Source organism: Mustela lutreola, chromosome X (assembly GCF_030435805.1).
Source record: "Mustela lutreola isolate mMusLut2 chromosome X, mMusLut2.pri, whole genome shotgun sequence".
Lineage (NCBI taxonomy): Eukaryota > Metazoa > Chordata > Mammalia > Carnivora > Mustelidae > Mustela > Mustela lutreola.
The window spans coordinates 65,396,383-65,420,224 of record NC_081308.1 but is presented as its reverse complement, the minus strand read 5'-3'; the positions used below and the strand labels follow the sequence as shown (position 1 = coordinate 65,420,224).

At 40.5% G+C, this 23,842-nt stretch overlaps 1 protein-coding gene across 1 annotated transcript in view; it reads right to left on the bottom strand.

The window, feature by feature from the left end:
* SLC16A2 (solute carrier family 16 member 2) overlaps positions 1-23,842 on the bottom strand; it is a 147,365-nt gene that overhangs the window by 44,404 nt on the left and 79,119 nt on the right. The window lies entirely within an intron of this gene.

The window sequence follows — 23,842 nt, the reverse complement described above, 5'->3', positions numbered from 1 at the left end:
AAAATGTCCATTTGCTTCTTCTTTGTATCTTCTATTTATTTGCTGAGACAGTATTTTTACATTTGTTGCAAATATGATTGTAATTGCTCATTGAAGCATTTTTATAATGGCTGCTTTAAAATTCTTGTCAAATAATTCCAATATCTGTGTCATCTTGGGGTTGGTGTTAGTTGATTATCTTTTATTATTGAGGTTGAGATCTTTCTAGTCATTTGTGTGATGAGTGGTTTTCTATTCTGGACAGTTTGGATATTATAAGACTCTATCTTATCTAAATCTTGTGTTTTAACAAGTATGTTATGACAACATGCCAGTGAGGCACCACCTCATGATTGCTAGATGGGGTGTAAGAGATGGAGATGGAAGTCCAAGTTCCCTGCTTAGCCTCCAGTGACTCCCTGGGAAGTGTGGGTGCCTTGTTACTGCTAAGCAGGGGTTGATGTTTAAAATTCCCACTGGGCTTCCTCTGATATTTTCCTGGCTAGGAAGGCTAGGGACTGCTTACTACTATCTCCCACATGCTTTAACTGTTACTATATTGAACGATGTTAAAAGTCCAACTTCCCTACTTGGCCTTCAATGACACCACCTTGGCACCTCTCCAGGAATGGGAGGAGAGTCAAAGGTTAAAGTCTGGAAGGATGAAAGTGCAGTCTCCCTCCTTTGACCTTATGGGGGAGGAGTAGGCCTTCTTACCACCAATAGGGAATGAAATTCTTAGCTCTCCACTTGGTTTTCGTTGATGCCACCTTAGCATGTTGGGGCAGTTTGGGGCACCTTTTTACAACTTGGTGAGTGTAAACCTTTGCTGATGAAAGTCAGAAGGGATGAATTTTTTCCCTATGGTGTTTGGCTGGAGCAGAGTGGTTATTGTCTAGAAGTTTTCTGTTTTGCTGTGCTGCCTCTTTTCTTGTCTCTTAGCTAGAAAAATAAGGATTTTTCTAGGGGCTTATTTATCCATTGGTATTTCTGGGTTGCTAACTTTTTCAGCTCTAGGTCCAAGAGATATGAAGCAAAAATAAAAACTGTGTAATTCACTGTTGTTCCTCAGGTCCTGAGGTCCCTAGCCCATCAACCTCCTTCTCTCTACCTTTCAGTCTTTATATACAGTTCCCAGTGTTTTTAGCTGAGCTTCATGGGAGGAATATAAAAAATGAAGCCACTTACATATGATATTCATTTATTGAACAGTTATTTAACATCATCTTTGGCCCAGACATATGGCTATCCTATAGGCCCTGAGGTTGCTAAATGAGTGACACATCGTCCTTGCCTTCAAGGATCTCACAATAGGACAGGGAACTTTTTTTTTTTTTAATAGGGCAATACAATCTATAAGTCCCATGGTTCAAGGCTAGAGTAAAATTTTCTATTTATAGATTTTCAGACAAGTCAGACATTCCAAGTGACAGAAAAATCGTTATATTAGGGGAAAGGAAGGTAATAAAATAGCTAGATTAATAACTGAAAAACAATAGCATGATAGAAGGTATTTTAAAGGATTCTTAGAAGTAAAGCTTATCAGAGGAAATTTAATAAGAGAAAATAATCAAGGGGTGACTATATTTAAAAAAAGAAGAATGGGAATGCCTGGGTGGCTCATTCATTAAGTGTTTGGCTTTGACTCAGGTCATGATCCCAGGGTCCTGGGATCAAGCTCCACATTAGGCTCCCTGCTTGGTGGGAAGCCTGCTTCTCCCTGTCCCACTCCTCCTGCTTCTGTTCCCTCTCTCACTGTGTCTCTCTCTCTGTCAAATACATAAATAAAACTCTAAAAAAATTTAAAAAAAGAACAGGATGCCTGAATGGCTCAGTCAGTTAAGCATCTGCCTTCAGCTCAGGTCATGATCCCTGGGATCAAGTCCCATATGGGGCTCCTTGCTCAGTGGCCAGGCTGCTTCTCCCTCTGCTCTGCCACTCCCCCCTGATTGTACTCTCTCTCCCCATGACAAATAAATAAAATCTTTTAAAAATTAATTAATTAATTAAAAAATAAAAAGGAAGAACCAATAATCATAATAATGATGATGATTAAATGCTATTGCTTTTCTTTTACCTTCCTTGAACTCAGTTCCTTTTTTGACAAATACAAAGCATGGGTAAGGATTTTCTAGAATTTTTGACAGTCTTTGGACTCAAAGCTAGGGAGTTTTTTGTTGTTCATCATATTACTCTTGCTCTCGTATGAGGAAAACAAAGATATTTCAATGAAGCAGCTGAGATCTGGGGGACTTGTGAAGCATGAAAGGTATAGGCATACCCAATTTCTTTGCATTTCACTTTATTGTGCTTCACAGATGTTGAGTTTTGTGTGTGTTTTACAAATTGGAGGTTTGTGGCAACTCTTCACTGAATAAGTCTATTGGCACCATTTTTCCAACAGCATATGCTTTCTTCATGTCTGTGTGTCACCTTTTGGTAATTCTTGCAATATTTCAGTTTTAAAATAATTATTATACACTTTATGATGATTTGTGGTCAGTGATCTTTGATGTTACTATTGTAATTGTTTGGGGGCACCAGGAACTATGTCCATGTAAGATGGCAAACTTAACAGATAAATGTTGTGTGTGTTCTTTTTAAAAAAGATTTTATTTATTTATTTTTCAGAGAGAGAGAGAGAGAGAGAGAACACAAGCAGGGGGAATGGCAGACAGAAGGAGAAGCAGACTCCCTGCTGAGAAAGGAGCCTGATGCGGGACTCAATCCCAGCACCCTGGGATCATGACCCAAACCAAAGGCAGATGCTTAATTGATTGAGCCACCCAGGTGCCCCTGTTGTGCGTGTTCGGACTGCTCCACCAATCAACCATTTCCCATCTCTCTCCTCAGGCCTCTTTATTTTCTGAGATGCAGCAATATTAAAATTAAGCCAATTAATAATCCTACAAGTGAAATGAAGAGTCACATGTCTCTCATCTTAAATCAAATGCTAGAAAAGTATTATGCTTAGTGAGGAAGGAAAGTCAAAAGCTGAGAAGCTGAAAGCTAGGCTTCTTGTGCCAAATAGCCAAGATATGAATGCAAAGGAAAATTTATTGAAGGAAACTAAAAGTGCTACTCCAGCAAACACGTGAATGATAACAAAGGGAAACAACTTTATTACTGATACAGAGAAAGTTTCAGTGATCTGGTTAAAAGATAAACCAGCCCCAACATTCCCATAAGTCAAAGTCTAATTCAGAGCAAGGCCCTAACTCTTGAATTCTATGAAGGATAAGAAAGGTGAGGAAGGCATAGAAGAAAAGTTTGAAGTTGGGAGAGGTTGATTCATGAAATTGATGAAAATAAGCCATCTGCGTAACACAAAATTGCAGGGTGAAGCACCAATGTTGAGGTAGAAGCTACAGCAAGCTATCCAGAGAATCCATCTAAGTGGATTGATTCAAGTTGGCTACACTAAATAACAGATTCAATGTAGAAGATATATCCTTCTATTGGAAGAAAATGCCATCTAGGACTTTCACAGCTAGATTTAAGAAGTCAATACTTGGTTTCAAAGGACAGGCTGACTCTCTTGTTAGGGGCTAATGTAGTTGATGACTTTCAGCTGAAGCCAATGCTCATTTACCATTTTGAAAACCTAGGTCCCTTAAGAATTCTATAAAACCTACTCTACTTGTGCTCTATAGATAGAACAACAAGCCTGGAATAGAGTCCATTTATTTACAACATGGTTTACTGAATACTTTAAACTGACTGTTGAGACCTGTTGCCTAGAAAAAAAAATCCTTTAAAAATATTACTTCTCATTGACAATTTATCTGGTCATTCAAGAGCTCTGATGGAGATGTGCAACAAAATTAATGGTTTTTTTTTTTGGAGCTAAAGCAGTTTTTTTTTTAATTTATTTATTTTCAGCATAACAGTATTCATTATTTTTGCACCACACCCAGTGCTCTATAATACCCACCACCTGGCACCCCAACCTCCCACCCTCCCACCACTTCAAACCCCTCAGATTGTTTTTCAGAGTCCATAGTCTCTCATGGTTCACCTCCCCTTCCAATTTCCCCCAACTCCCTTCTCCTCTCTAACTCCCCATATCCTCCATGCTATTTGTTATGGTCCACAAATAAGTGAAACCATATGATAATTGACTCTCTCTGCTTGACTTATTTCACTCAGCATGATCTCTTCCAGTCCCGTCCATGTTGCTTCAAAAGTTGGGTATTCATCCTTTCTGATGGAGGCATAATACTCCATAGTGTATATAGACCACATCTGCCTTATCCATTCGTCCGTTGAAAGGCATCTTGGTTCTTTTCACAGTTTGGCTACCGTGGCCATTGCTGCTATAAACATTGGGGATACAGATGGCCTTTCTTTTCACTACATCTGTACTTTGGGGTAAATACCCAGGAGTGCAATGGCGGGGTCATAGGGAAGTTCTATTTTTAATTTCTTGAGGAATCTCCACACTGTTCTCCAAAGAGGCTGCACCAACTTGCATTCCCACCAACAGTGGAAGAGGGTTCCCCTTTCTCCACATCCCCTCCAACACATGTTGTTTCCTGTTTTGTTAATTTTGGCCATTCTAACTGGTGTAAGGTGATATCTCAATGTGGTTTTAATTTGAATCTCCCTGATGGCTAGTGATGATGAACATTTTTTCATGTGTCTGATAGCCATTTGTATGTCTTCATTGGGGAAGTGTCTGTTCTTATCTTCTGCCCATTTTTTGATATGATTGTCTGGTTTTTTTTAATGCCTGCTAACACAATATCCATTCTGCAGCCCATGGATAAATGAGTAATTTTGACTTTCAAGTCTTACTCTCTAAGAATTAATTTCATAAGGTTATAGCTCCTATCTATAGAGATTAATCTGATGATTCTGGACAAAGTAAATTGAAAACCTTCTGGAAATCATAGACTATTCTAGATGGTATTAAGAACATTTGTGATTCATGGGAAAAAGTAAAATTATTGACAGTAATAGGAGTTTAGGAGAAGTTGATTCCAAACTTCATGGATGGCTTTGAGGGATTAAAGACTAACAGTGGAGGAAGTAACTGCAGATACATTGGAAAAAGACAGAGAAATAGAATTAGAAGTGAAGCCTAAGTGTGCAACTGAATTTTTGCATTCTCATGATGTAACTTGATTGGATAAAGTGCTAGAGTTGAGCAAGAAAGTGGTTTCTTGACATGAAATCTACTCCTGGTGAAAATGCTGTGAAGAATGTTGAAATGACTGACAACAAAGAACTTAGAATATTACAAAAACTTAGTTGCTAAAGCAGCAGCAGGGATTGAGAGGATTGACTCCAATTTTAAAAGAAGTTCTACTGTGGGTAAAGTGCTGTCAAACAGCATTGTATGCTGCAGAGAAATTGCTTGTGAGAGAAAGTCAATCAATGCAGCAAACTCAATTGCTGTCTTGTTTTAAGAAATTTCTGCAGCTACCCAATGATCAGCAACCACCACCCTGATCACTCGGCAGCCATCATGAAAAGTTTAAATATAGTAGAGTTTAGTTAATGATGTTTAGTGAAAGACACCATATCCATAACATAAAAGTGCAAGGTGAAGCAGCAGGCACTGATATAGAAGTTGCAGCAAGTTATCCAAAAGATCTAGTTGAGATATTTAATGCGGGTGGCTACAGTAGACAACAGATTTTCAATGTAGGCAGAATAGCATTCTATTGGAAGAAGATACCATCTAAGACTTGTATAGCTAGGGAGAAGTTAATTCCTGTCTTTGGTGCTTCAAATGACAGGCTGACTCTCTTATTAGGGGCATATGAAAATTGTGACTTTAAGTTGAAGCCAATGCTCATTTTACCCTTTCAAAATTCTAGGGTTCTTAAAAGTTATGCTAAATCTACTCTGCCTGTGCCTTATAAATTGAAAAACAAAGCCTAGAGGATATCACATCTGTTGACAACATGGTTTATTGAATATTTGAAGCCCAGAGTTGAGACCTACTGCTCAAAAAAAAAAAAAAAAAAAAAAGAGAGAGATTCCTTTAAAAATATTACTGCTCATTGGTAATGCACCTGGTTGCCCAAGACTTCTGTACATTAGAGATGTACAATAAAATTAATGCTATTTTCATTTCCCCTAACACAACATCCATTCTGCAGCCCATGGATCAAGGAGCAATTCTGACTTTAAGTCTTCTTACTTAAGAAATACATTTCAGGGGTGCCTGGGTGGCTCAGCAGGTTAAAGCCTCTGCCTTCGGCTCAGGTCATGATCCCAGGGTACTGGGATTGAACCCCACATCAGGTTCTCTGCCCAGCATGGAGCCTGCTTCCCTCTCTTTGCCTGCCTCTCTGCCTACTTGTGATCTGCCACAGAGTGTTTCCTCTGATGGATCCAGGCAAAGTTACTTGAAAACCTTCTGGAAAGGATTCATCATTCTAGATGTCATCAAGAACATTTGTGATTCATAGGAAGAAACCAAAATACCAACACTAACAAGAGTTTAGAAGTTGATTTCAACCCTCATGAATGACTTTGAGGGGTTCAAGACTTCAGTGAAGGAAGTAACTGCAGATGTAGTAGAAAGAGCAAGAGAGCTGAGTTAGAAGTAGACCCTGAAGATGTGACTGAATTGCTGCAATCTCATGATAAAACTTTAATGCATGAGCTCTTTTGGATAAGGAAAGAAAGTGGTTTCTTAAGATAGAATCTACTCCTGGTGAAGATGCTGTGAAGATCGTTGAAATGACAATGAAGAATTTAGCCTATTACATCAGTTACATGATAGAGCAGCAGCAGCATTTCAGGGGACTCAATTTTGAAAGACGTTCTACTGTGCATGAAATGTTCTCAAACAGCATCTCCCATTACAAAGAAATTGTGAAAGGAAGAGCCAATCAATGTGGTGAACTTCACTGCCGTCAGATTTTAAGAAATCGCCCCAGCCAATGCAACCTTCAGCAACCACCATCTTGATTGGTCAGCAGCCATCAAAATCAAGGCAAAATTCTCAACCAGTAGAAGGAATACAACTCACTAAAAGCTCAGATGATGGTTAGCATTTTTTAGCAATAAAGTATTTTTAACTTAGGTACATTTTTTAGACATAATACTATTGCACCCTTAAAAAACTACAGTATAGCATAAGCATAACTTTCATATGCACTGAGAAAATAAAGAAATCACTTGACTCACATTAGTGTGATATTTGCTTTATTAAGTGGTTTAAAACCAAGCCTGCTGTATCTCTGAGGCATTCCTGTAGATTTTAACAGGTGATGTAGAGGGCCATCTTTCTAAACAGACTTGGCAAAATAAGAGGTGGCACCCCCTAATTTTCCATCTGGCACAGAGCACTGTTTTCAACCCACTGTAAGTGCTGTAAGTGCCTAATTTCTGACTAATACACTTTCCACCCAGTATAGCCCTAAGACTTGGAGGATGAACTATGTATAAATCCACCATCCATAGATTTCAGCCATTGGTTCCCAAAGTACTCTTCAGCCTCAATCTCTATTCTCAGGTGAGTTAAATCCTTCCAGAGAGCTGGCCTCAAAAAGTCTGTACCTGAAGTAAACAAAATGTTTGTATTCAGCAGGCACCCCTCCCCCTTTCCTCCTCTGGCATCCATAGCCAGCTGGACTTCTGTTGGGCCTCAGTAGTACAAGAACAGAACCCTGGCCTTTCCAGCTCCATCCTGGGCCTTTTGGTCCTCAAGATCCCTTATGCTCAAAGTCTTTTCACTCAAGTGCCCAATTAGTGCCCTGGATCCTTACCCAGGCCTACAGGCTAATGCCTTTGATGACTGGAAGACAGAAAAGAACTCAAATGCAAGACCAGATTCTGTATTCCTTGGCTGCCAAAAGCCAACCTTTCTGAGCTCTCCCGCCAAGATGCAAAAGGAGGAAAGTGTACTCTAAGAGCCAAACTCTCCAAATAAATCACAGGCTTTTACAAATTCCTGTTGTTTTGTGTGTGTGTGTGTGGGGGGGGATTAACAAAAGCTCAGATGAGGGAATGATGGAACAAAGCCAAAGAAAGGGCAAACATGGGGAAAGGGCAGATCAGAGAGGTGAAGAAGGGTTGACATGGGGACAAGATGGCTCTATTCAAGAGCCCCCACTTCCTCACAAGGTGCACTGTGTGATGAAAGGATAGGAAATAGGATTACAAGGTCATGTTTTGAGGCCTAGTTACTCAACTGTTGTACCTAATGCTAAGTGGGAAAAATGGCATCATGAATTAGTATATCTGTTACCAGAAGTATTGCCCTGTTCCTCATCTCTGTCCACCTTTAGCATCTCCAGAATACGATAAAGAGACTAAACCTACTTGGGACAGGTAAGGGTAGTCCTAATGGCATTAGTAGAGCATGGGTTCTATGTGGGATAGGTGGCAGGTAGTTCAGGATAGTGTTGATAGTATACTGGTACATCAGGCCAGGTGGTCACCAAATACTAGTCAGATTACTGAAAGCATTGTGGAACGCAGTTAAGAGGAGGGAAGTGAAGGCACTTTAAGGGTTAGCTGGAGAGCTCCAGAGGGGGAGAAATGCAAAGGTCTGGTCTTCCTTGGTACTGAGATAGCAAAGCCCTGACCTCCATTCTTTCTGTGCCTGACTGGAGAGTGACCGTTAGCTAAGCTTCATTTATTAACTATTTATTTAGCCTTGTGCAGGACCCAGAGTTAAGTGCTAGGTAGCTACTTTTCCAGTAAATAAATGAAAATCTCTTGTTCAGCGAAGCTAATTCTAAACCTTTTTTTCTATTTTCTAACAAACACTTATGTTGTTAATTCCAAACCTTTTTCCATTTTCTAACAAATATCAGAATGTATTTTTCTTGGTTGGCACAGCAATACTGGAAAATATTCTTTTATAAACATTCAATTTCTAAACAAATCCAATTTTTAACTTTTCCATTCCACACTTTACCTCAAAACATATCAACTTTAATGATCTATCTACTTTTGAGTATCAAATCTTAAAAAGTCGAATAATCAATGAAAACACAAGTTTTCTTATTATTCCCTGATTACATCATTTAGCCTCCTTCTCTCAGATGCTATTGTTTATTTACTTCTATTTTTGGAATCAGGAGATCTAGAGATCCAGTTTCTAGTTTTATAGGTAGTCAGACTCAGGCCCAGATAGATTAACACTTAGAAGTATCCATATCAAATCTGAAAATGCATTCCTTCCAACTCTTGCCCTGGTTTTTCATGGGTGACTGGGCTCTATTTAGTGGCATATGGCCCACTGATTTGGCAAACACTGGTTTAGGAAAATAGTTATCTACACTAGCAGCTAAGGTATATTACAGGTAGTTCTTCAGTCAGAATCATCAGGGCTTGAAGGAACAATTAATTGAAACAATTGCCTCAGCTTTCCCTGAAGAGGCTTAGCCAGCACCTCCAGACTCAGACTGTCATTCACCTGATAGAGGGTATGAGAAAGAGGAAGGAGGCAAAGACATATAAGATGTAAGGAGACAAGGAGAGACACACATCTAAAACAGAAAAAATGATGACAAAGGCCTTATTAGAGTTGCAGGATATTATGGGACAACTGGGTGGCTCAGTGGGCTAAGCCTCTGCCTTCTGCTCAGGTCATGATCTCAGGATCTTGGGATCGAGCCTTGCATTGGGCTCTCTGCTAAGCAGGGAGCCTGCTTCCCCTTCTCTCTCTGCCTGCCTCTCTGCCTACTTGTGATCTCTGTCTGTCAAATAAATAAATAAAATCTTAAAAAAAATAAAAGTGGGCTCCATACACGTTGTGGGGCTTTAATTTATGATCAAGAGTTGCATGCTCTACTGACTGAGCCAGCCAGGTGCTCCATTCCCTCTGTGGTTCTTGAGTACCCTTTTATTTTTAACATTCTTCAATTTTATAAAAAATAAATTTTTTTAAAAAAAGAATGCTTAACATCATTAGTCCATAAGGGAAATACAAATTAAAGTCCAATGTGATGCCATAACAGAACTATTAAAATATTTAAAATTAAAAAAAAATCTGACCATGGCAGCTGTTGGTAAGAATTTGGAAAATTTGGAACTCTTAGCTCTACTTGCACAGCAGCTGGGAATGTAAAATAGTCTAATCACTCTGGAAGTTTTTCAAATAGTTAAACATGGAGTTACAATGACCCAGCAACCCAAAAGAAAAGAATGTAATAGTAAGTAGGAAAAAACTAGAAGCAACCTGAGTGTCCATCAATATGTAAATGGATAAACACATCCATACCAAAAAACGGTACTCAGCAATAAAAAGATTGGACTATTGGATGAAACAACTTGGATGAATCTCAGAACTATTGTGTTATGTGAAAAAAACAGACTAAAAAGAGACCCATTTTTTATTCCATTTACACTAAATTCTAGAAAATGCAAACAAGTCTGTAGTGACAGAAGTGGAATCATTGCTCCTGTGTAGGGAGAAGACTTTTGAGGATGATAGAGATGCTCGTTATCTTGAATATGGTGATAGGTTCATGATATATATATATATATATATATATATATATATATATATATTTATGAGAGTGTATACTTAATATAATGGGCTGTTTATTGTATGCCAATTTTACCTCAAGAAAGCTGTTTAAAAATATTGTAACATTTTCCTACTTTTTAAAAGAGCTATGTATTTTCACAATTGAAAAATGAGAAAACAGAAAAGTAAGACAAAAAAGATCTCCACAATTCCAATCACTTGGAGGCAAGTATTTTTACTTTGTTATGTATTCCTCCAGATTTATATATATAAATAAATATATAAATTGTATACTTAATATACATATAAATAATAATATATATGTTTAAATTAGTAGATATACACATATATTATACATAGTTATAGTTTTGTCAAAGACAATAAATATAATACATACCACCTATAATATGCATTCTAATATTTATTCATGTCTCAGAGACCTTTCTAGTTAATAAATTTCAATACTATCTCCCCACCTGATAAAACGGAATAAAGGAGGAAGGAAGGCAGAGAGGCAGGGAGAGAGGGAGAATAAACAAACAATTGAGACATGCAGCAACATGCATGAATCTCAAAATAATTACATTGAGTAAAAGAAGCTAGATCCTACCAAAAAATACATACTGTAGTACTCCAGCTATGTGAAATTCTTGAAAAATACAAACTAATCTATAGTGACAGAAAGCATTTTAATAGTTATCTGGGAGTGGGGAGGAGTAGGGAGTGAGGTGGGAGGGAGGAATTATAAAGAGACATAAGGGAAGTTTTGAGGGTGATAGATCTGTCCATTACTTTGATTGCAGTGATGGTTTCATGAGTGTGTACACATCAAAACTCATCAACTAACAGAACAAAACAAAATAAAATAAAGCTGTATGCAAAAAATGCATGTATTCCTGCGGTGGATAATAAACATATTGATATTACAATTTTTAAAAAACATTTTAAAAGCAGGGGCACCTGGGTGGCTCAGTCATTAAGTGTCTGCCTTTACACTATATCATACTCAAAGGGTCTGTCCTAAAAGAAGATCTAACAATTTTATGTCTATGCCCCCAACGTGGGAGCAGCCAACTATATAAACCAATTAATAACAAAATCATAGAAACACATTAACAATAATACAATAATAGTAGGGGCCTTTAACACTCCCCTCACTGAAATGGACAGATCATCCAAGCAAAAGATCAGCAAGGAAATAAAGTCCTTAAATGACACACTGGACCAGATGGACCTCACAGATATATTCAGAACATTTCATCCCAAAGCAACAGAATACACATTCTTCTCTAGTGCACATGGAACATTCTCCAGAATAGATCACATCCTCGGTCCTAAATCAGGACTCAACCGGTATCAAAAGATTAGGATCATTCCCTGCATATTTTCAGACCACAATGCTTTGAAGCTAGAACTCAACCACAAGAGGAAGTTTGGAAAGAACCCAAATACATGGAGACTAAACAGCATCCTTCTAAAGAATGAATGGGTCAACCGGGAAATTAAAGAAGAATTGAAAAAAATTATGGAAACAAATGATAATGAAAATACAATGGTTCAAAATCTGTGGGACACAACAAAGGCAGTCCTGAGAGGAAAATATATAGCAGTACAAGCCTTTCTCAAGAAACAAGAAAGGTCTCAGGTACACAACCTAACCCTATACCTAAAGGAGCTGGAGAAAGAACAAGAAAGAAACCCTAAGCCCAGCAGGAGAAGAGAAATCATAAAAGTCAGAGCAGAAATCAGTGAAATAGAAACCAAAAAAACAATAGAGCAAATCAACGAAACTAGGTGCTGGTTCTTTGAAAGAATTAATAAAGATTGATAAACCCCTGGCCAGACTTATCAAAAAGAAAAGAGAAAGGACCCAAATAAATAAAATCATGAATGAAAGAGGAGAGATCACAACCAACACCAAAGAAATACAAACAATTATAAGGACATACTATGAGCAACTCTACGCCAACAAATGTGACAATCTGGAAGAAATGGATGCATTCCTAGAAACATATAAACTACCACAATTGAACCAGGAAGAAATAGAAAGCCTGAACAGACCCATAACCAGTAAGGAGATTGAAACAGTCATTAAAAATCTCCAAACAAACAAAAGCCCAGGGCCAGATGGCTTCCCAGGGGAATTCTACCAAACATTTAAAGAAGAAGTAATTCCTATTCTCCTGAAACTGGTCCAAAAAATAGAAATGGAAGGAAAACTTTCAAACTCATTTTATGAGGCCAGCATCACCTTGATCCCAAAACCAGACAAGGAGCCCATCAAAATAGAGAGCTATAGACCAATATCCTTGATGAACACGGATGTGAAAATTCTCAGCAAAATACTAGCCAATAGGATTCAACAGTACATTAAAAGGATTCTTCACCACGACTAAGTGGGATTTATTCCAGGGCTGCAACGTTGGTTCAACATCCGCAAATCAGTCAATGTGATACAACACATCAATAAAAGAAAGAACAAGAACCATATGATACTCTCAATAGATGCTGAAAAAGCATTTGACAAAGTACAGCATCCCATCCTGATCCAAACTCTTCAAAGTGTAGGGATAGAGAGCACATACCTCAATATTATCAAAGCCATCTATGAAAAACCCACCGCAAATATCATTCTCAATGAAGAAAAACTGAAAGCTTTTCTGCTAAGGTCAGGAATACGGCAGGGATGTCCATTATCACCACTGCTATTCAACATAGTACTAGAAGTCCTAGCCTCAGCAATCAGAGAACAAAAGGAAATCAAAGGCATCCAAGTCGGCAAAGAAGAAGTCAAATTATCACTCTTCGTAGATGATATGATACTATATGTGGAAAACCCAAAAGACTCCACTCCAAAACTGCTAGAACTTGTACAGGAATTCAGTAAAGTGTCAGGATATAAAATCAATGCACAGAAATCAGTTGCATTTCTCTACACCAACAGCAAGACAGAAGAAAGAGAAATTAAGGAGTCAATCCCATTTACAATTGCACCCCAAACCATAAGATACCTAGGAATCAACCTAACCAAAGAGGCACAGAATCTATACTCAGAAAACTATAAAGTACTCATGAAAGAAATTGAGGAAGACACAAAGAAATAGAAAAATGTTCCATCCTCCTGGATTGGAAGAATAAATATTGTGAAAATGTCTATGCTACCTATAGCAATCTACACATTTAATGCAATTCCTATCAAAGTACCATCCATCTTTTTCAAAGAAATGGAACAAATAATTCTAAAATTTATATGGAACCAGAAAAGACCTCGAATAGCCAAAGGAATATTGAAAAAGAAAGCCAAAGTGGGTGGCATCACAATTCCGGACTTCAAGCTCTATTACAAAGCTGTCATCATCAAGACAGCATGGTACTGGCACAAAAACAGACACATAGATCAATGGAACAGAATAGAAAGCCCAGAAATAGACCCTCCACTCTATGGTCAACTAATTTTCGACAAAGCAGGAAAGAATGTCCAATGGAAAAAAAAGACAGCCTCTTCAATAAATGGTGTTGGGAAAATTGGACAGCCACATGCAGAAAAATGAAATTGGACCATTTCCTTAAACCACACACAAAAATAGACTCAAAATGGATGAAGGACCTCAATGTAAGAAAGGAATCCATCAAAATCCTTGAGGAGAACACAGGCAGCAACCTCTTCGACCTCAGCCGCAGCAACATCTTCCTAGGAACAATGCCAAAGGCAAGGGAAGCAAGGGCAAAAATGAACTATTGGGATTTCATCAAGATCAAAAGTTTTTGCACAGCAAAGGAAACAGTTAACAAAACCAAAAGACAACTGACAGAATGGGAGAAGATATTTGCAAACGACATATCAGATCAGATAAAGGACCAGTGTCCAAAATCTATAAAGAACTTAGCAAACTCAACACCCAAAGAACAAATAATCCAATCAAGAAATGGGCAGAGGACATGAACAGACATTTCTGCAAAGAAGACATCCAGAGGGCCAACAGACACATGAAAAAGTGCTCCATATCACTCGGCATTAGGGAAATACAAATCAAAACCACAATGAGATATCACTTCACACCAGTCAGAATGGCTAAAATCAACAAGTCAGGAAATGACAGATGCTGGCGAGGATGCGGAGAAAGGAGAACCCTCCTACACTGTTGGTGGGAATGCAAGCTGGTGCGACCACTCTGGAAAACAACATGGAGGTTCCTCAAAATGTTGAAAATAGAACTACCCTATGACCCAGCAATTGCACTATTGGGTATTTACCCTAAAGATACAAACGTAGTGATCCAAAGGGGCACGTGCACCCGAATGTTTATAGCAGCCATGTCCACAATAGCCAAACTATGGAAAGAACCTAGATGTCCATCAACAGATGAATGGATCAAGAAGATGTGGTATATATACACAATGGAATACTATGCAGCCATCAAAAGAGATGAAATCTTGCCATTTGCGACAACATGGATGGAACTAGAGCATTTCATGCTTAGTGAAATAAGTCAAGCAGAGAAAGACAACTATCATATGATCTCCCTGATATGAGGAAGTGGTGATGCAACATGGGGGTTTAAGTGGGTAGGAGAAGAATAAATGAAACAAGATGGGATTGGGAGGGATACAAACTATAAGTTACTCTTAATCTCACAAAACAAACTGAGGGTTGCTGGGAGGAGGGGGGTTGGGAGAAGGGGGGTGGGGTTATGGACACTGGGGTGGGTATGTGCTTTGGTGAGTGCTATGAAGTGTGTAAACCTGGCGATTCACAGACCTGTACCCCTGGGGATATATTATATGTTTATAAAAAATAAAAAATTACAAACAAAACCCCAAAACAAAAACAACAATAACAAAAAAGTGTCTGCCTTCAGCTCAGGTCCTGATCCCAGGGTCCTGGGATCCAGCCCCACACTGGGCTCCCTACTCGGTGGGGAGTCTGTTTCTCCCTCTCCCACTCCCCCAGCTTCTGTTCCTTCTCTCCCTGTGTCTCTCTCTGTCAAATAAATAAATAAAATCTTTTAAAAATTAATTAATTTTAAAAAATTGAAAAATTTCAGTTGGTTAATATACAGAGTAATTTTAGTTTCAGATAAAAAGAAAATTCATCAACTCATCATTGTACACTTAAAATGTGTGTGGTTTATTGTATGTTAATTGTACCTCAATAAAGTTTTAAAAATTCATAGGTGGGGAAAATGGAGTCTCAGAGAGGATACAAACTACTCAAGGAAACACAGCAGGTCCATTGACAAGTTAGGACTAACCACCCCCCTCTTTGGACTCCTAGTACTCCTTCCATTGTACTACAATGTCTGACAGGTCTCCAATGATCTTCCCAACCACCAGGGAAGAGCAGAAGTCAGATGGCAAATTTTCTACACTCTGCTTTCAGGAAGCATCAGGACCTTTGTAGAACCAGAACAAGAAACAAATGCCAAAAAGATGAACCCCTTGCTTCCCTGAGCCTGAAACTGGATAGGGTCCTGCCCTCAACTTGAGGACACTTTTGTGCTAAGAAGGTGGCCAGCTTGGCTAACTATTTCTAGTGGGCAACTCAAGGAGACAGGTGGTCACTCTGTCTCCAGAAGTGGCTCTCCTCACACTTGCAGGCTGGCCTGAAACAAATGGCAAATTAATCAATTCAAGGAAGACTGGCTACCAGGATCAATAAGGTTTTAATCCTCAGAGCTGCAAGAAATGCTAATGTTGATTTCACAGTTAGGGGTCTCCTGCTATGGCTTCACAAAGCACCACAACCAGAGGAAATCTCACTCTTGAGATTAGACCATGTTCCTGCCTTTAAACAGGAATCTTCTTATAATCCCTAGTAACCCTGCATTTCTTGTCAGAGCAGAGAGATGGAGGTAGATAAAAAGGGGCAGAGTGAGAGACTGGGAAAACATGGTCTGACATCACTTCTCACTATAAAATGTCTTTTCCTTTCTGTTAAGTGTTTTCTGTAATAGATGGGGAAAATGAGGGAAAGAGCAGAAGAAGGAAATCAAAAGTTCTTTCAGGAAGAGGATATTGCAGTGGTTGGCAACTGCAGAGAGAAACTTCCTTAAGCCTCAGCCTGACCATTCTGGAAGCAGGTTGGGACCTATACCATACAGGAAGGTTCTGGGATGGACTAGTCTTTCTACAATGTATAGGTTAAAAATGTAAGCTCTGCAGTCAGAAAAACATGGGTTTAAGAACAAGATCTTCCACTTAACTTGTTGTTTGACCTAGAGCAACTTACTTCACGTTGCTAAGCCTCAATTTCCTTATCTGAAAAATGTATTTTATAAAAATACAAACTAAATGTTTGTTTTGTGATGATTAAATAAGGTCATATAAGAGATCTGGCATGTAGAAATTAAATATTGTTCTGAGGAATATGGATGAGGACAGTTACTCCTCTCAAGCTGCTACTGAAGGAAACTCTACACACACAGACATGCAACCCTCCTTTAGTTAGCCCATTTTTGTGTAATGACCATTATGCAACAATATGCTTTGTGTGTAGACGTTAATAATTGTTCAGAGCAGTGAGTGCTCATGGTACTCCAGAGGTGGCAACACACCCTAAAACTTGGAAAGCAACTGTAGGAAGCTTGACCATTGGTAACTAGAGTCAGACCTTTAGTAAGGCAAATGTGAAGTGCAGTCTGGGTCTGGGCGGCGCACTGGTTACTTATCTGATAGGTAGGATTAGCCTCTACAGTAGGAGTGGCAAAGGGATGGAGGTCAAGGTTTCAAATCCCCTCTTCTAATTCAGTCTGCCAGGAGGAGCAAATCATCATGAATGCAAGAATGGGTCAGTGGGAGGAGAAGGCAATAGACACTGAGCAAGCCAGAGCCTGTAGACTCAAACCTCTTGGCAGCTAGGGGGAAGGTCCCAACACCTTTGTCTTTTATTTCAACCCCACCTCACCTTTAAAGAGTCCTTTTATCTTCCAAAGCCTTTTTCCAGGACTTATCTCAGTTTCTCACAGCAATTGTGTAAGATAGGTTAGCAAATGTCCTCCCCCAGGTCTTCATTTTCTTCATAGTAGTAGTCATAGTAATAATTGACATATACTATGTTAAATTCTTTATGTATATTATCTGTGTTATCTCACTTACTCCTCATAACAATCTTATAAAGTAAATACAATTAGTGTCCCCATTTATATTCCCTCAAATAAGTAAACAAACCAAGAGGGATCTGGTGATCAGACTAGGTCACAGCTAGTAAGTGGTAGAGCAGGGACTCCAATTCGGGTCTGTCTGACTTTAAAGCCCTTGCTCTTGGGTACTAGGCTATACATACCCATTTTGCAAAGGAAGAAAATGAAGCCAGAGAGTTTGAGTGCCTTACCTTAGGATGCAAAGCAAACTAGTACCAGAAGGAAGCCTAATTTGGGGCCTCTGACCCTCAGTCTAGTGTTCTTTCCCTTATTTCCATCACTGATATGACTTCCAACCCATTACAACTATACTCCAAGTGTGGTCACTTGGAATGCCAGAGATCAGATAAACATGCTATCTTCCAGCAAGGCCAGAGCTTAATCTTTCATTATTTATGATACCTGCTCCATAGGTGACGTAACCAAGGTGCAAAGAAGGCAAATAGCTTACCTCAGCTTCCCTGCTGTACCAGGAGCAAAGAAATTCCTCAAAGTTCTTAACTCTCAAGTCTGGGCTTGTTTCACTTGCATACTATGCATGTGCCCACAGGCAGCAAAGAAAAGCACTGTGGGTCAAAAGAAAATCAAACAAAGGAAACCCGGTATAAACCCTGTCTTTTAAAAATTGGGTCTGTGGAACCCTCAGGACAAGAACAAAGGGAGCTGAGACAGAAGTGAAGTGGCTAAAAAGAAGGTCAGAGGCCTATAGGGATAGGATGAGAGAGGTTTGAAAAACCACGTAACTTGGGTAGAAGTAGAGAGAAGGTAATGTCAGGGTCTTGAAGGCACAGTGTGTCTTTTTGTAGAAGCTATGTAGTGTCCCTGAAGGGAGTAAGGAGAGAGCAGGAGTACAAGCAGAGTTGTAAACATATTTCTACCCTGGCTGGTGTTCAGCCACGAAACCAACACTGACTAATAACCTGCCAGGATTTTGGCCTGAAACCAGGGGCTGAGGTGTTGATGGAGCAATGCAAAGCCGAAGGTCTGGCCAGTCCAAGCAGGAGGCTAACACACATGTAAAGGGAGCCTGTCCAGTGATCCCAAATGCCAGCTTGGAGACCACCTAGGTAATTCAAGGGCACTGCCAAGTTTGGGGAGTTCTGGATTGGTTCAACTAGGATTGTACATTGTCAGGGTTCATTGTGGGATGTAGGGAAAGCAGGAAGAAGAGGTCAGAAGGACCATTAGGCTAGAACTCTCATTCAGAAAAGGTCTCCAATAAAGACCTTATTAATCTGGTAATTATCTTCTGAATGGTATATGCTGCATTTTATATGAATGATGTTTGTTAAAACGTGTCATTGTTAAAGGTAAGTATTTCAAAAGTACCACAAGTTCTGATAGCATATTTTGACTTTTTTTTTCATTTTTAAAATATCCAGAAAGCCTCAAAAAATAGATGTGTCCAGGGGCACCTGGGTGGCTCAGTAGGTTAAGCCTGTGCCTTCTGCTCAGGTCATGATCTCAGGATCTTGGGATCAAGTCCCACATTGGGCTCTCTGCTCAGCAGGGAGCCTGCTTCCCCCTCTCTCTCTGCCTGCCGCTCTGCTTACTTGTGATCTCTCTCTCTCTCTCTTTCTCTCTGTCAAATAAATAAAATCTTTAAAAAAAAAAAATAGATGTGTCCTGAGCTTCTCTCCAACTTTGAGTGTGGAGAATTTTGAATGACAGGGTCAAGAAAAGAACCTGGATCTTTAAGTACTGGAGACCCCATATATGGTTCAAGTGGGATGTTAGAAAGATAACTGTGGTTATTGTGCCCATAAGGCATGAAGGAAGGATTAGAAGCCACCACTGAGAAGGTTGTTTTTTAGGCTGTTTTAGAAGTTTTTTAGGGAGGGTAGGAGAGAGCCTGGACTAGAGACCTGCCAATGGGAGCAGACTTAAATTTGAACCATATACACAAGAGTTTGGAATAACAACACTTAGTGTTCATCTAAACCAATATTTTCCTTTTATGCATGGACAAACTGAGGTCCAGAGAGATTAAAATGTATCACCCAAAGTCACTAATCTGTAAGTGCCAGAGCCTAAAATAACACATTATATTTTTCTAGTACAGGAGGACTTGAAAAAAAAAGACAGGACTCTTCCTGGAAAAAGGGAAAGAGATACCTGAGGACTCCAAAACTTTAAGCATGTACATGCATCTCAGATAGTACTTGGACACAGGACCTGAAGATCTTCCCTGGACCCTTCTTCCCTTGAGGATGGACAAGATTTCAGGAAAACTTCAAAGAAAGTGACTAAGGCCTCACTCGCAGGTCCAAGCCTGGACACCAAGACACCAAGAGCTCTTTCCATGCAATGGGCCAGGGGCTGGTTAAGGATACCTGCCTCGTGAGTTTTGGTGGAGCAGCAGGTATCAGTAAAAGCCAGGCTGTTCAGCTCCTAGTGCAATGTATTTCATTCTTCTATGTGGGTGGCATTCCCTAAGAGGCAGGGCTGGGCCAGGGTGAACAAGCTAGCAAATGCCAAAGTGAGTAAGAGCAGGAGCTCTTTGTTGAGACATGTGCTTCTTGGAGGAGGTGGCCCCCATGTTAAGACAACTCCTTCAGAAATAAATATTGTACACAAAAGACTAATTATGGGTTTGGGGTTTAAAGTTTAGTAGAAGAGAATTGGCTCTGTCCAAGGTGAAGTTTTGCAGTCTTCAGTGCCAGGCTGTAGAAGGAGAACATGAGAGGGCAGAGAGTGGGAAGTGGGTGTCTCCAGTACCCCCTCAGCAGACTCTGGTTAGGAAGTGATATTTATCTATGGGGAGACAGTTCTACAAAGTTGGTTTTCCTGGGAACTAAAACCAAAGGGAGCTGAAGCAGAGATGGGGCCCACCAGAGATGACAGCAGCAGCACTGGGTTCTTGCCTTTTGCCATTTTTGTTCAAGGGGCTACAGCTACACCTTCTCCAATCACTCTACTCTACTGGCTTGTGCTATTGTCCTCAACTGTTCCTAAAAGTACTGTTCTCCACCAGGTCCGGGGATCGCGTGTCCCTCTGTCCCCTCCTACACTGAACTTCTTGCTCTCTGTCTTCTCTGCCCAGCTTAGGTTAATACAAATCCCAAAGGGCATAACTTGAAGTCAAGCATCTGTTCTGTACATAGTCTCAAGCCTGTCTTGTGAGAGTTTGGTCTGGAGACACTAAACAATAGTCTTGATAACTGAATGTACAGCTCTACCCTCATCAATTACCTTCTATATATATTCAGTCAAGAAACAAAACAACTTCTAATTATTTTTCTTACACTTTAAAATGAAGGTAATAGTACTCATATTTTAAAGTTATTGTAAAGACAGTATAAAATAAAATAAAATGAATGGCATTTAAATAGGGGGAGAAAATAATTTGTCATCCAACTCTTGCCAATGTATATAAAGAAATTACTTTCAATAATTAAAGTGGGACAATATTCATAAACTGGGACTTCCACTTACTCAGTTTATAAATGTTACCTATTATCAAAAAACCTGAATTTCAGTTCTGCAAATTGCTTTGCCTTGAGCAAATGATTTCCTTTCTCTGAAACTCAGTCTGTCTGAGAAATAGAGTACATAAGGTGCAAGGGATAGGCTCAGAATTTACAATGAGGCTGATAATTGTTTCCTAGAGATCCATCAGGATTGTGTACTCTATTCCATAACATAACTCTGCAATAAGCACTGCATTAAATTACTAATAACTGAGTGAAATATAAGTCTACAGCATTCAGATACCTGGGACAAGGGCAAGTGCTCTGTGTTCTCTAGGGCCTCGGATCCCAGCTCTTTGTAAGAAGTGGCTGGATACCACCACACCTGTGCTTCCTATGATTCAAAGTCTGATATGGGTGGAATTCAGCATGGGGAAAAGAAGGAGTGTGAAGCCCTGGGCCCCAAAGGAATGGAGGCTCGTCGTTCTCCATGGGCCAAGTCACACATCAGGGACAGTGGCAGAGAGAGCACCTACACATGGATGGAGGGGCCCAAGGGACAAGAGGGCCCTTCCCTTTCTGTTCCAAGAAAACATAGAGCTCCCTAAAAGCTCAGCACTTCCAAAACAGCCTGAAAACAAAAAGACTCAAAAAACAAACAATAGGAATGACCAGGCAGCTATAACAAGGCATTTCTTTACCTTTTTTCCATGAAAGTTTCACCTAAACCTCTCTACATGTCACTGAGCTCTGTAAATATAGGATGCACAAGACACTTTCCATACTTTACCCCTCCCCCCTTGCTTCCTGTGTCACTTCCCTCCACACATACAGCAGAAGAGCAGCAGGGATGGAGAAACGGGGCTGCCTTGCTCAGTGCACTTGCTCAGTGCCCTTTATATTAATTGTCAAGATCAATGGGAGCTAAATCACAAGCACAGGTTTGAAGAAGGAAATGACTTGCCCTCAGAAGGAATGGCAGCAATTTTTTTTCCAGAATAACTTTGGACATTTTTTGAATCCCCACAACCCACACTTCACATTGCCACAGCCAACAAGAGAAAGGAGGCCATGTTCATATGCAAATTCTGCTCAGAAGAGCCACTGAAGACTCAACAACAAGCTTTGGTGTCCCAACCCATTATTTTGAGAACCCCTGCTTGAGGAAGAGGAGCCTCACCTCTCCTCCAAATCCCAGAAGTTGCCCAGTTCTTACTGATATAACAAAAAGTTCCTGAGGGTCATCCACGTCCTTGATTATGCCTGCCTGACCTGAAGAAGGGAAATCAATGGCTCCCCATGCCTATCTTTCCAGCCAACTATAACTGACTTCTCTAGAAATGGGGACAGCCAGGACAGTGCCTGTAGCATAGTGCCTGTAGCTCCTGAGCCCCTGAGATGGGTTCTGCCGGGTTCCCACAGGTTCCAGCTTCCCGTAGCCTGCAAGTAGTTCCCTGGGTTGGAATCTCCTCTTGACCACTTGCCTGCCTAGCTATGTTGCAAACTCTGAGAGGGAGGGACCATGTCCCACTTGTTCACAGTTTGGTTCCCAGTAACTTAGTCACTATTTCTTGAGTAAATGAAATAGATGGGGGATTCAGTAGCTCCTGGTGGGGCAGTCAAGTTATAGCCCTAGCTCAAGTACTTGGTAGTCAGAGATGTTTGTGATCTCTTCTCCTGCGGGGTGTGTGTGTGTGTGTGTGTGTGTTTGTGTGTGTGTGTATATTCCCCTCCAGAAGAACCCAGGAGCTGCCTGATGGTGGGTTTCACAAACTGGTTTTAGTTTATGCCACAGCTCTGGGGGACTGGCTCTCCTCCTCACAACCCCCACCCCTCACCAGGAAAGCTCCTTCCTGAGGAGGTCCCCATCTCTTTCCCATTCCAAGCTCCTTCCTGTCCTAGAACTTTGTGAGCTTGACAAGTCCCTGTTTCCTTGTCTGGAAAATGGGGACGTTGGGTTACATGGAGGGCAAGGAGCTGATCAGTGTCATAATTGTTCATTTCCATGATGTCTGAACTGAACTGCTGCCTCCTGAGCACCTCTGTGGTTCGGTGTAGGGACTGCAGAGTTCCAAACCTCACTCTCCCACCACTGTGACTTAAATTGTGCATGTTATTCCATGAAAATGCCTGTTCCCCACCCAGGTACTTCTGGGACCATGAACATGCTTATCTAGACGTGGGCCTTGGCTGGAGGAAACAGGCAGGAAGTGAGAGACCCTTCTGACTGTAAAGATGGTTAAGAACAGTAACCATTTACCAAGGAATGTTATGGGTCTCCATTTCCTGGAGATCATAGAAATGTAGAGGCTGGTGGGCCCCTAGAGATCATCTGGTCCAACCCCTTCATTGTATAGATAAGGAAACAAAGACCCATAGGAAGTAAATTGCCTTCCCAGGGTCACTGAGCAGCAGAATGAAAGAGCAGAGATCCAGACGTGCCATCAGGGTTCCCCAGCCAGAACACACTTTGTTGCTCCAAGCTGAGAGGGCTCCTTCAACCACAAATCTCTGGAGTGTCTTTGCTACACAGATGAGGACTCCCTGATGTCTTCAGAGGGTAAATGGTCTATGAGAGAGAGGGGTGAGGCCAAAGGATGCCTGGGCCCAGGCTGCTCCCTGGATACTGCCTTGCCTCCTCTGGGGACAAGAGAAATAGCTTTCACTCTGCAGTGTCTGATGGCTGCTCCTTCCTGGGGTCCAGCATCTCTCCTCCCAAAGACTCACCTGTATTTATAGCACACCTACCCTCCAGAAGGCCCCTGGCTCAGGCAGTCAGCCAGTAGACCTGCCCCTCTCTTTCGGGAACACCTTCCAAATGCCTCTGGGTGAGTCTCAGCTAGGGCAGGTCCTTGCACTCAGGGAGCTTCTGA